Genomic DNA, 12309 nt, shown 5'->3' with positions numbered 1-12309 from the left:
TCTCTCTCTCTCTCAAACACACACTCTCACTCTCTCTCTCTCTCTCTCTCTCTCTCTCTCTCTCTCTCTCTATTTTACTAAGATTTACCTATAACAAAGGTGCAATGATGCATAGAATTATGTCAGGGAATGCACCTACACTAATTGCCTCAAATTTTAAACTGAATAATTCAAGGAAACTAAACAAATTAATTACCCCAACCCTTAGAATTGACCTGTATAAGTCATGTCTTTCTTATTCTGGCGCAATATTGTGGAACTCCATTCCTGATATAGTTAAAATGCAAGTCAGTGAAACAGCATTCAAAGAACTTTACATGATGTTTCTCTTAAGTAAATAAATCTTTGATAATATTTCATCATTGATTGATATTCATAATGCATATTGATATGTATTTTAAATTGTTTGACATGTTCTGGAACGCCGAAGAAGAAGAAGAAGAAGAAGAAGAAGTTTGACATGTTAATTATGTAAATTGTATTGCAGTTAACTTAACTTCTATTTCTTATTGTTATTAATCGAGTTACCCTCAATGGGCGAGGGCCGGATGAAAAAAAGCATCTATACATTGCTTATTCTGTTACCCTCCTCGAAAAAAAGGTCAATCTCTCTCTCTCTCTCTCTCTCTCTCTCTCTCTCTCTCTCTCTCTCTCTGTCTGTCTCACACAACTGCAACTCTTATTGATCACATATATACTGATAATAAGAAGATTGTTTCAAATGTGTATGTGTCCAATTCCAGTATCAGCGATCATAGGCCTATTTTTTGTTCGGTCTCTATGCGCTTGCCTAAATCAGGACCAAAAGGCCACACGACCATAGAATACAGAAGTTTTAGACATTTTGATGAGTCTGCATTTTTTCGTGATCTTAGTGAAGCTCCATTTCAGAGCGTTTTTGATTTCAGTCTTGCAGATGATGCTTTTAATCACTTGTATAGCATTTTAAGCACAATTATAGATAAGCACGTGCCCCTGCGTCAGCATAGAGTAAAACATGCCAGACTTCCGCCTTGGTTAACATCAGATATTATAGAGGCGATGGCACTGAGAGATTATTTCAAGGAAAATAAGATGACAGACGAATATAAACAGCAGAGGAATGAGGTGTTAAACCGAGTGAGACAATCAAAAACCGGTTACTTTGATAAATTGATTTCCGATAAGAAAGATACTGCAACAATTTGGCGGGCAGTAAATGAAATCCTTGATAAATCTAGGAAAAAGTCAACTGCTAATCTAACAAAACTATCTGCGGAAGAATTTAATAATCATTTTATATCTTTAGCGGATAAATTGAAGGCTTCTGTGGCAGAAACATATTCTCCGGGTACAGATAACTGTTTTGAATAATTGGACGAATACTGTCAGCGGAACAGAATAAACAATGAAGCGTTTATCATTCCTCCGATTGCAGTTCATGAGGTCGGAACATTTATTGAAAACCTGGAGAATAAAAAGTCCATGGGTCCTGATAAAATACCCGTGAAGTTATTGAAGCTTTCTCTACCGTATATTGTGGATTCGCTCACGTTCGTATATAACCTTAGTATTGAGCAGAACTTTTTTCCGTCTAAATTGAAAAGCGCCAAAGTCATACCCCTTCCCAAATGTAAAGATCTCTCAGACCCAAGTAATTTTAGACCCATTTCTTTGCTGCCTGTTTTGTCAAAACCATTAGAACGGCATGTGCACAAGCATCTTCTTGCTTACATAGAAGAACAAAATTTGTTTCAATCCGGTTTTCGGTCCAAGCATTCTTGCCACACAGCTCTTACGTCTCTCTGTGAAGCTTGGCTGTCAGCAATGAACAAGTCTGAAGTTACAGGAGCATTGTTTTTGGATTTTAAGAAAGCATTTGACTTAGTCGATCATTCCATATTGTTGAAAAAATTACACTATTATTTGAGAAACGATTCGGTCTGTGACTTCTTTAAATCGTATCTTGCTGACCGGACACAATATGTCACTCTACATACAATGCCAGAATTCGTCTACTGCACTAGTAAAACATGGCGTCCCTCAAGGGTCTGTATTGGGACCTATTCTCTTTTGTATTTACGTTAATGATTTGCCTTTACATGTATCGGATGATAAAGTCAAATGCGAGTTTTTTGCAGACGATTCGTCTATTCATACCAGTAACACCTCGTTGGAATCAGTAAATTCTTCCCTGAAGAACACTTTGGACGAAGTTGCGAAATGGTGCACATCAAATGCCATGATACTGCACCCAGAAAAAACTAAAAGCATTGTTATTACCACAAGACAAAAGCATCAGATAAGTCCTCTTAAATTACAACTGTCCTTAGGTACAACTCAAATACAGCAAGTTAAAGAACATCGCATACTTGGTGTAACTGTCGATGAAGAAATGAAATGGCAAACACACATAAGCAACCTCTGCAAAGTGTTATCAAGGAATTTGTATTTGTTGTCAAAACTCAAACATTATGCGAAGTCTGAAACATTAAAAATGTTCGTTCATGCTCACATAATGCCTCATATTAATTTTGCTTCGACATTGTGGGATGGCTGCAGTGATGTTCACTTATTGAAACTCAATTCTTTGTACCGTCGTGCTGCAAAACTTATCATGTATGAATCGCACATGTCTACAGAAATGAAGTTAAACAGCCTTAATTTCCTTCCCCTAAAAACCCACCTTGCATACAATAAGGCTGTCTTTATGTATAAATTAGTTCATGGTGATGTGCCCAGTTATGTGCAATCCTATTTTACACATGTTACGAAGAGGTATGGGTCTCAAAATTTACTTCCTCCAATTCCTCGTATAGATCTTTATAAATCCAGCTTAGCTTTTTCAGGATCATCTCTGTGGAATTCTTTGCCAATAGAAATCAAACGATCCGCATCATTAAAGGCCTTTAAAAGGCAGTTGCACACACATTTGATCACACTATAAACTGTCCCTGATGTTTAGTTTCCATTGTGTACTCGGATAATGTATGCAATGCTCTTAAGTGTTTGTTTGTTTTTTAAATATTGTATATGTAGTTAATCTGAATGTGTAATCCCTCGTCCCCCTCCCCCTTCTTCTTGAAACTTTAGCTGCCTGTATACATGGCCCTGTTCGGCAATACATTGCTATACTTTTTTAAGAAATGTAAAAAACATTTACGTTTGTTTGTATTTGGTTTTGTTTTATATGACTTTGTGAGTCCAATATTTTGTATGTTTATACTCGACCATTATTTTGATGTTTTATTAGTTTAATACTTTGATGAGGTATGTGCGCAGTCTTTGTTTTTGTTTACAATTATTCTTTGTATATGTTCCAAGGACAGGTTGGAAGATTAGGCTAAGCCTAAAACCTTTATCCTTATGTAATAAAGTTCTGAGTTCTGAGTTCTGAGTTCTTTCTCTCTCTCTCTCTCTCTCTCTCTCTCTCTCTCTCTCTCTCTCTCTCTCTCTCTCTCTCTCTCTCTCTCTCTCTCTCTCTCTCTCTCTCTCTCTCTCTCTCTCCTTCTCTTTACGGATCTCCGTGTAAACCAATATAAACAGAACAAGTCGCGTAAGGCGAAAATACAACATTTAATCAAGTAGCTGTCGAACTCACAGAATGAAACTGAACGCAATGCCATTTTTCAGCAAGACCGTATACTCGTAGCATCGTCAGTCCAACGCTCATGGCAAAGGCAGTGAAATTGACAAGAAGAGCGGGGTAGTAGTTGCGCTAAGAAGGATAGCACGCTTTTCTGTACCTCTCTTTGTTTTAACTTTCTGAGCGTGTTTTTAATCCAAACATATCATATCTATATGTTTTTGGAATCAGGAACCGACAAGGAATAGGATGAAAGTGTTTTTAAATTGATTTCGACAATTTAATTTTGATAATAATTTTTATATATTTAATTTTCAGAGCTTGTTTTTAATCCAAATATAACATATTTATATGTTTTTGGAATCAGAAAATGATGAAAAATAAGATGAACGTAAATTTAAATCGTTTTATGATTTATTTTTTTTTTAGAATTTTCTGATTTTTAATGACCAAAGTCATTAATTAATTTTTAAGCCACCAAGCTGAAATGCAATACCGAAGTCCGGGCTTCGTCGAAGATTACTTGACCAAAATTTCAACCAATTTGGTTGAAAAATGAGAGCGTGACAGTGCCGCCTCAACTTTCACGAAAAGCCGGATATGACGTCATAAAAGACATTTATCAAAAAAATGAAAAAAACGTCTGGGGATTTCATACCCAGAAACTCTCATGTCAAATTTCATAAAGATCGGTCCAGTAGTTTAGTCTGAATCGCTCTACACACACACACAGACAGACACACACACACACACACACACACACACACACACACACACACACACACACACACGCACGCACGCACATACACCACGACCCTCGTCTCGATTCCCCCTCTACGTTAAAACATTTAGTCAAAACTTGACTAAATGTAAAAACCAGAGATTGCCGCGCTTTCAACAATACAACCAGCAAGGATGTTAGCTATGTGCCATTGTATTGTTTGTTGAAGTAAAACACCTTTGACAGTGTTGGGATGCCATATATCATACCTGTCCATGCGTCGCTTCTGGTTCCAAGAACTAGAAGTAACAGTCCAGCGGACAGTGCCCTTATCCAGGAGGACTGCATTTTCTGCACAGATATGATGACATATTAAAAAAGAATTATATAACCACAGAAAAAAGTTACGGGGAAGTTCAGTAGCTGCGAACAGAACAATTCTAAGAAACTAATATAGCTATTCTGATGGACACGTGGGGGAATTCGAGGGCTGTGATTGGATGATCTCTTCCGATCATCAAAGCATAATGCTACGGAATTAAAGTCGGCCATTTTTGCCAATATCCAAAAGCATATTGGCAATAACAAAGACGCATGGTTCCGGTTGACCCATCTGTACCACGCGGCGATGTTTCAATCGACAACAGCATACACTGACAACTTGAAATTCTTCTCGGGAATGTTTTTCAACTTTACAAATGTCGATAGCAACCCTTTTCTGCTAACTTCCCGATGAAACAGGACTAAACCAATTATTTTCTGTCCCTAAACACCACAAAATGCCCAAAGTCGAAAGATGTAGTACAAACAGGGGAGTAAAACGGAACAGCGTTTTTGTGTGCCATGTGTGAGCTCACTGTTGCCGACTGACACAAACTTTCGCATTCGACTGACACAAACTTTCGCATTCGGCTTTTCTTATCTCGTAACTCCACACTAAATACCCCCACTTCCACTCTGAAGTATTGATGTACAACCCATGGCACTAACATTCATGTAGTCGTTTATAACTGAGGTTGAAAAATTCGCTTCATGACGAGACAAGTATAAATGCCATTCACCCAAACTGAAAACTTCGATTAGCTGTTCTCTTCTCCTCCCCTTGTTGCATCCTAGTTCTTCAGTTGTTTCTAGTTTTCCGTTGATGTTGTGTTTTGGTCTTCTTCATAAGTAGTCTTGTTCAAAATTATAAAAACTCAAACTTCTTTTTGTTGTATACGAATGAACTAATAAAAAGCTGTTTAACAGCTGTGTTGCTAAATCGAGTTTGTTTCCAAAGTCAGTGTGGCGCCTGCGCAAAACTAATGCGCATAAGAAACGGCGTCTGCTAGTGCTATCAAAACCTGAGATCAACGCATCGGCGCAAAAACTGTCATTTTGTAAGTTTGGAACAACAAATCAAGGTCAGAACAGCGCTATATAATCGCTATTGTATTTTCAGCGTAGCAATAGGGTCCGATATTTAGACTCGAACAAGTATAATGCGACTCGTCTTCGACTCGTCGGCATTTTACTTGTCTCGTCCAAATATCGGACCCTATTGCTACGCTGAAAACACAATAACTGTTAATAATTTCTCATATGAATATTCAGGACGCGAATTAGTTTGTACAGCTGGGCCTGTATGTGTACGAGTTGAGTTTATAGACCAGTCTTGGGGAAAAAAACTGCATTGTGGAGAGAGAGAGAGAGAGAGAGAGAGAGAGAGAGAGAGAGAGAGAGAGAGAGAGAGAGAGAGAGAGAGAGAGAGAGAGAGAGAGAGAGAAGAAAAAAAGAGAGAAAAAAGAGAGAGAGAGAGCGAGAAGAAACGAGAGAGAGAAGAGAGAGTGAGGGAGGTAGAGAGAGAGAGGGAGGGAGATAGAGAGATAGAGAGAGAAGAAAGGAGAAAGAGAACAAAAAAAGAGAGAGGGAGCGAGAGCGAGAAGAAAAGAGAGAGAGAAAAAAGAGAGAGAGGGAGGAAGATAGGGAGAGAAGAAAAGAGAGAGAGAATAAAAGAGAGAGAGAGGGGGAGCGAGAGCGAGAAAAAAAGAGAGAGAGAAAAAAAAAGAGAGAGAAGAACAGAGAGAGAGAGAGAATAAAAGAGAGAGAGAGAGGGAGGGAGCGAGAGAGAGAAGAACAGAGAGAGATAATAAAAGAGAGAGAGAGAGAGGGAGCGAAAGAGAGAAGAACAGAGAGAGATAATAAAAGAGAGAGAGAGAGAGGGAGAGAGGGAGCGAGAGAGAGAAGAACAGAGAGAGATAATAAAAGAGAGAGAGAGGGAGGGAGCGAGAGCGAGAAGAACAGAGAGAGAGAATAAAAGAGAGAGAGAGAGGGGGAGGGAGAGAGAGAGAAGAACAGAGAGAGAGAATAAAAGAGAGAGAGAGGGAGGGAGCGAGAGAGAGAAGAACAGAGAGAGATAATAAAAGAGAGAGAGAGAGAGGGAGGGAGCGAGAGAGAGATACAGAAAGAGAGAGAGAGAGAAGAGAGAGAGAGAGGGAGGGAGCGAGAGAGAGAAGAACAGAGAGAGAGAATAAAAGAGAGAGAGAGGGGAGGGAGCGAGAGAGAGAAGAACAGAGAGAGAGAGAATAAAAGAGAGAGAGAGGGGGAGGGAGCGAGAGAGAAGAACAGAGATAGATAATAAAAGAGAGAGAGAGAGAGGGAGGGAGCGAGAGAGAGAAGAACAGAGAGAGAGAGAGGGGGAGGGAGCGAGAGAGAAGAACAGAGAGAGAGAATAAAAGAGAGAGAGAGAGAGGGAGGGAGCAAGAGAGAGAAGAACAGAGAGAGAGAATAAGAGAGAGAGAGAGGGAGGGAGCGAGAGAGAGAAGAACAGAGAGAGAGAATAAAAGAGAGAGAGAGGGAGGGAGCGAGAGAGAGAAGAACAGAGAGAGAGAATAAAAGAGAGAGAGAGAGAGGGAGGGAGCGAGAGAGAGAAGAACAGAGAGAGAGAGAATAAAAGAGAGAGAGAGAGAGGGAGGGAGCGAGAGAGAGAAGAACAGAGAGAGAGAGAGAATAAAAGAGAGAGAGAGAGAGGGAGGGAGCAAGAGAGAAGAACAGAGAGAGAGTAAAAGAGAGAGAGAGAGGGGGAGGGAGCGAGAGAGAGAAGAACAGAGAGAGAGTAAAAGAGAGAGAGAGAGGGAGGGAGCGAGAGAGAGAAGAACAGAGAGAGAGAATAAAAGAGAGAGAGAGAGAGGGAGGGAGCAAGAGAGAGAAGAACAGAGAGAGAGAATAAGAGAGAGAGAGAGAGGGAGGGAGCAAGAGAGAGAAGAACACAGAGAGAATAAAAGAGAGAGAGAGGGGGGGGAGGGAGCGAGAGAGAGAAGAACAGAGAGAGAGAATAAAAGAGAGAGAGAGAGGGGGAGGGAGCGAGAGAGAGAAGAACAGAGAGAGATAATAAAAGAGAGAGAGAGAGGGAGGGAGCGAGAGAGAGTAGAACAGAGAAAGAGAATAAAAGAGAGAGAGGGAGCGAGAGAGAGAAGAACAGAGAGAGAGAGAATAAAAGAGAGAGAGAGGGGGAGGGAGCGAGAGAGAAGAACAGAGATAGATAATAAAAGAGAGAGAGAGAGAGGGATGGAGCGAGAGAGAGAAGAACAGAGAGAGAGAGGGGGAGGGAGCGAGAGAGAAGAACAGAGATAGATAATAAAAGAGAGAGAGAGAGAGAGAGAGGGAGGGAGCGAGAGAGAGAAGAACAGAGAGAGAGAGAGGGGGAGGGAGCGAGAGAGAAGAACAGAGAGAGAGAATAAAAGAGAGAGAGAGAGAGGGAGGTAGCGAGAGAGAGAAGAACAGAGAGAGAGAATAAAAGAGAGAGAGAGAGGGAGGGAGCGAGAGAGAGAAGAACAGAGAGAGATAATAAAAGAGAGAGAGAGGGAGGGAGCGAGAGCGAGAAGAACAGAGAGAGATAATAAAAGAGAGAGAGAGAGAGGGAGGGAGCGAGAGAGAGAAGAACAGAGAGAGAGAATAAAAGAGAGAGAGAGAGAGAGGGCGAGGGAGCGAGAGAGAGAAGAACAGAGAGAGAGTAAAAGAGAGAGAGAGAGGGCGAGGGAGCGAGAGCGAGAAGAACAGAGAGAGAGAATAAAAGAGAGAGAGAGAGGGAGGGAGCAAGAGAGAGAAGAACACAGAGAGAGAATAAGAGAGAGAGAGAGGGAGGGAGCGAGAGAGAGAAGAACAGAGAGAGAGAATAAGAGAGAGAGAGAGGGAGGGAGCGAGAGAGAGAAGAACAGAGAGAGAGAATAAAAGAGAGAGAGAGAGGGCGAGGGAGCGAGAGAGAAGAACAGAGAGAGAGAATAAGAGAGAGAGAGAGAGGGAGGGAGCGAGAGAGAGAAGAACAGAGAGAGATAATAAAAGAGAGAGAGAGAGGGAGGGAGCGAGAGAGAGAGAAGAACAGAGAGAGAGAATAAAAGAGAGAGAGAGAGGGCGGGAGCGGGAGAGAGAAGAACAGAGAGAGATGATAAAAGAGAGAGAGAGAGGGAGGGAGCGAGAGAGAGAAGAACAGAGAGAGAGAATAAAAGAGAGAGAGAGAGGGCGAGGGAGCGAGAGAGAGAAGAACAGAGAGAGATAATAAAAGAGAGAGAGAGGGGGAGGGAGCGAGAGAGAGAAGAACAGAGAGAGAGAATAAAAGAGAGAGAGAGAGGGCGAGGGAGCGAGAGAGAGAAGAACAGAGAGAGATAATAAAAGAGAGAGAGAGAGAGGGAGGGAGCGAGAGCGAGAAGAACAATAAAAGAGAGAGAGAGGGGGAGGGAGCGAGAGAGAAAAGAACAGAGAGAGAGAATAAAAGAGCGAGAGAGGGGGAGGCAGCGAGAGCGAGAAGAAAAGAGAGAGAGAATAAAAGAGAGAGGGGAGAGGGAGGGAGCGAGAGAGAAGAACAGAGAGAGATAAGAACAGAGAGAGAAAAACAGAGAGACCGAGAGACAGAGAGAGACAGAAAGAGACAGAGACAGAGAGAGAGAGAGAGAGAGAGAAAGAGAGAGAGAGAGAGAGAGAGAGAGAGAGAGAGAGAGAGAGAGAGAGAGAGAGAGAGAGAGAGAGAGAGAGAGAGAATTGAATTGAATTGAATTGAACTTTATTTAACAAGGATTAAGATTTAAGGCTACGCCTTTTCTTACAATCTGTCCTTGGGACGCACAGACACACAATGATACAATTGAAATATTAAAAATTAAAAAGTTAAAAAGTTTACCAACAAAAGGAGGTCAAAAAACTTCAGCACGTGATGATAAAGATGACGATGATGATGATGATGATGATGATGATGATGATGATGATGATGATGATGATGATGATGATGATGATGATGATGAAGATGAGGCATGAAGAGCATACATAATTATGTGGTTATTCATAAAATCAAATGCATACTATGCAAGTAATTATAAGTACAAGCTGGTAGCAATCGAACATGTAGCAATAGTACAACAAAAATATGTTCACAATATACAATGCACAGCATATATGTTTGGCGTAATACTAAGTGTGGTAAATCAAAACGCGTTAAACTACTCAGACATTAAGTGTTTTTTGACACATTTTTTAAAACTTTTTAATGACTTTAAGTGCTTAAAGGATGATGGAAGTGAATTCCAAACTGATGAGAGAGAGAGAGAGAGAGAGAGAGAGAGAGAGAGTTTGTTTGTTTGTTTGTTTATTTGTTGCTTAACGTCCAGCCGACTACGTAGAGCCATATCAGGACGAGGAAGGGGGGGATGAAGGGGGCCACTTGTCAAGCGATTCCTGTTTACAAATGCACTAACCCATTACTTGTGTCCCAGCAGGCTTTAGTAAAACTAAATTAATACCTACTGGAAGATTACCAGTTTCCAGTATGTTAAAATAGGCTTAACCTATCTACTGCTGGGTTTACATCAGAACACTAACAGATTAAACTATACATGAATCGCGAGACAAGCGGCAAGAGAAGAGATTTTTTGGAAAAAATACAGGTGAATGAGCAAGAAGGCAGAAAAAAGAAAAGAATTCATGAAGAAAAAGAGAGCATGACAGGAAAGAGGAACCAAAAATCTACCTAACAGCAAACTAGAAAGCTCCTGCGGTTCCAAAAACAGGAGGGGCCTTTAATTTCATAACCGCAGTGCCCCACTGCGGGAAGAGAGAGAGAGAGAGAGAGAGAGAGAGAGAGAGAGAGAGAGAGAGAGAGAGAGAGGGAGGGAGAGAGAGAGAGAGAGAGGGAGAGAGAGAGAGAGAGAGAGAGAGAGAGGGAGAGAGAAGAGAGAGAGAGAGAGAGAGAGAGAGAGAGAGAGAGAGAGAGAGAGAGAGAGAGAGAGAGAGAGGTAATATGTTGATACTTACTGTGGTGGCTTTTAAGCTCGACGTGAATCACCCTGAGGATCAGTGAGATCAAAAGCTCTCACTCCATCGGCAATCTACAAACCTTTATATTTGATGTCGCATATAATACGTTTCCGTTGCATATCGAGTTATAACGCAAGCAGATATCTAACACATCTCCGTTGTTATCTGCTAAATCAAGTTCGTCTCCCACAAAAACCAATAACAGCTAGGGGAAGGGCTCCAAATTTGGACCACATCCGGTTCTGACAAACTAACGGCGCTAGAGCGCTCAAAACAATTTCATTCGCTGTATTCACCCTCTCTGGATAACTTACACATGTCAAAACAGTTGCAGAAACACAAACCTCAAAACCGTTGGTCTTTTTCTATTTTTTTTTCATTTTTGGCAGTGTTCACTCTAAATGTGCCGCCTAAAACGGACTCTTTTCTGTCCACAGCCATAGCTTTTATCACACACAAATTGCTATGTATGACAGCGAAGACCGTATTTGAGTGTTGACCGCGAGTTTCTACTGCAAACAAAAAATAATAGCAAAATCTCAAAGTATGTGTGAGTCCCCTAATATGGACCACCTTCAACAAATCGAAGAAAATAAAAGCTAAAGGCTATTTTCATTGATTCATTAAGAAGCTTGCTAAAAAATAACCTATAACTAGCCCTCGAGATTTAAAAAAACACAACCAAATAGTTGTAGTTGATAATTTCACTTATTTTCACTCTGTTTTTGATAAGCTTCTTTTGTTTCCTGGTGTGCTTCAAATAATGCTCTCATCAACCCGAAACAGATCAATCTGAAGCATATTTTAGTTAGTCTAACTTGCACACTAAGTTGTATAATGTTATTTTGAATTGAAGGTGGATTTTTGCAGTGATTCGTGAAGGCCGCTTCACTGGTCCGTATTGGACTCCCAGGCACCTACTATTATCATATATATTATATTTTAAGTTATTGAGACATCTAAGTGGTCAGGTAGTGTAAGTGCACTAAGTGGTCAGGTCGTGTAAGATCTACTTTTGTGTGGGCTGTCTCAAGTGTGTCGTGCTTTCGTCACACGCATTTTAATTTCTGTTGGTAAATTCCAGTGTAGCGTTAAGCTAAACAGTGATGATCTTTCAGAGAGACCTCATTTGAACTCGGAGAAAGGACTGTGGTCTGGTTATTTGCGATTTGAAACCTCCAGTCGAGCTTCGACGGATTGACTGTGCAGAGTGACTCCCCTTGAATTGACTACCCCCCAAGGATTCGACGGTTAGCACATTTTCAAAGTAAATGTGGCATGTTACGTTCTCGTGTGGTATCTTCATTCATCGGGGAGTCTGGTACTAAATATGAACGGTAAGAATGTTCTGCAGGGGCGGAGCAGTTAAGCCAGAGGAGGGGGGGGGGGGGGGGTTACAACTTGGGGTCCAGGGGTAGAGCCCTTGTGGGGTACATGGGCAAGGCCCCGTTGGGGGGTCTGGGGGGCTTTAAGCGCATTACCATTAGCCAATCAACTGATTCACATCAGTCATGTGACACCAGTACTTACTGACAAATATTATTATTATTTTAGTTATTGAGACATCCCAGAAGCTGAAGAGTTTTAGCTATTTTATGAACAATTTATGGCTTATCCTTGATTTTAAACATGATCAACTGGTGTCAGCAGCCACTCATTATTTCTTTTAAAGTTAGTATTAATTTTTTTATTTTTTTTACAGCCGGTGGGGGGTGTTCCGGAACCCCTGTAACCCCCCCCC

General features: G+C 41.1%; 1 long non-coding RNA gene across 1 annotated transcript in view; it reads right to left on the bottom strand.

Annotated features, from left to right (window-relative positions):
* Nucleotides 1-10714, bottom strand: part of LOC138970392 (uncharacterized) — a 10996-nt gene extending 282 nt beyond the window's left edge. Inside the window, exons 1-2 of the long non-coding RNA XR_011456919.1 lie at nucleotides 10566-10714; nucleotides 4556-4637 (exon numbers count right to left, since the gene is read on the bottom strand). This is a non-coding gene — a long non-coding RNA (uncharacterized lncRNA). The remainder of the gene's footprint in view (nucleotides 1-4555; nucleotides 4638-10565) is intronic.
* Nucleotides 10715-12309: the final 1595 nt, after the last annotated feature.

The sequence above is a fragment of the Littorina saxatilis genome, linkage group LG7 (assembly GCF_037325665.1).
Source record: "Littorina saxatilis isolate snail1 linkage group LG7, US_GU_Lsax_2.0, whole genome shotgun sequence".
Lineage (NCBI taxonomy): Eukaryota > Metazoa > Mollusca > Gastropoda > Littorinimorpha > Littorinidae > Littorina > Littorina saxatilis.
Note: the sequence above shows the minus strand (reverse complement) of the source record. Positions and strands in the feature narration are given on the sequence as shown.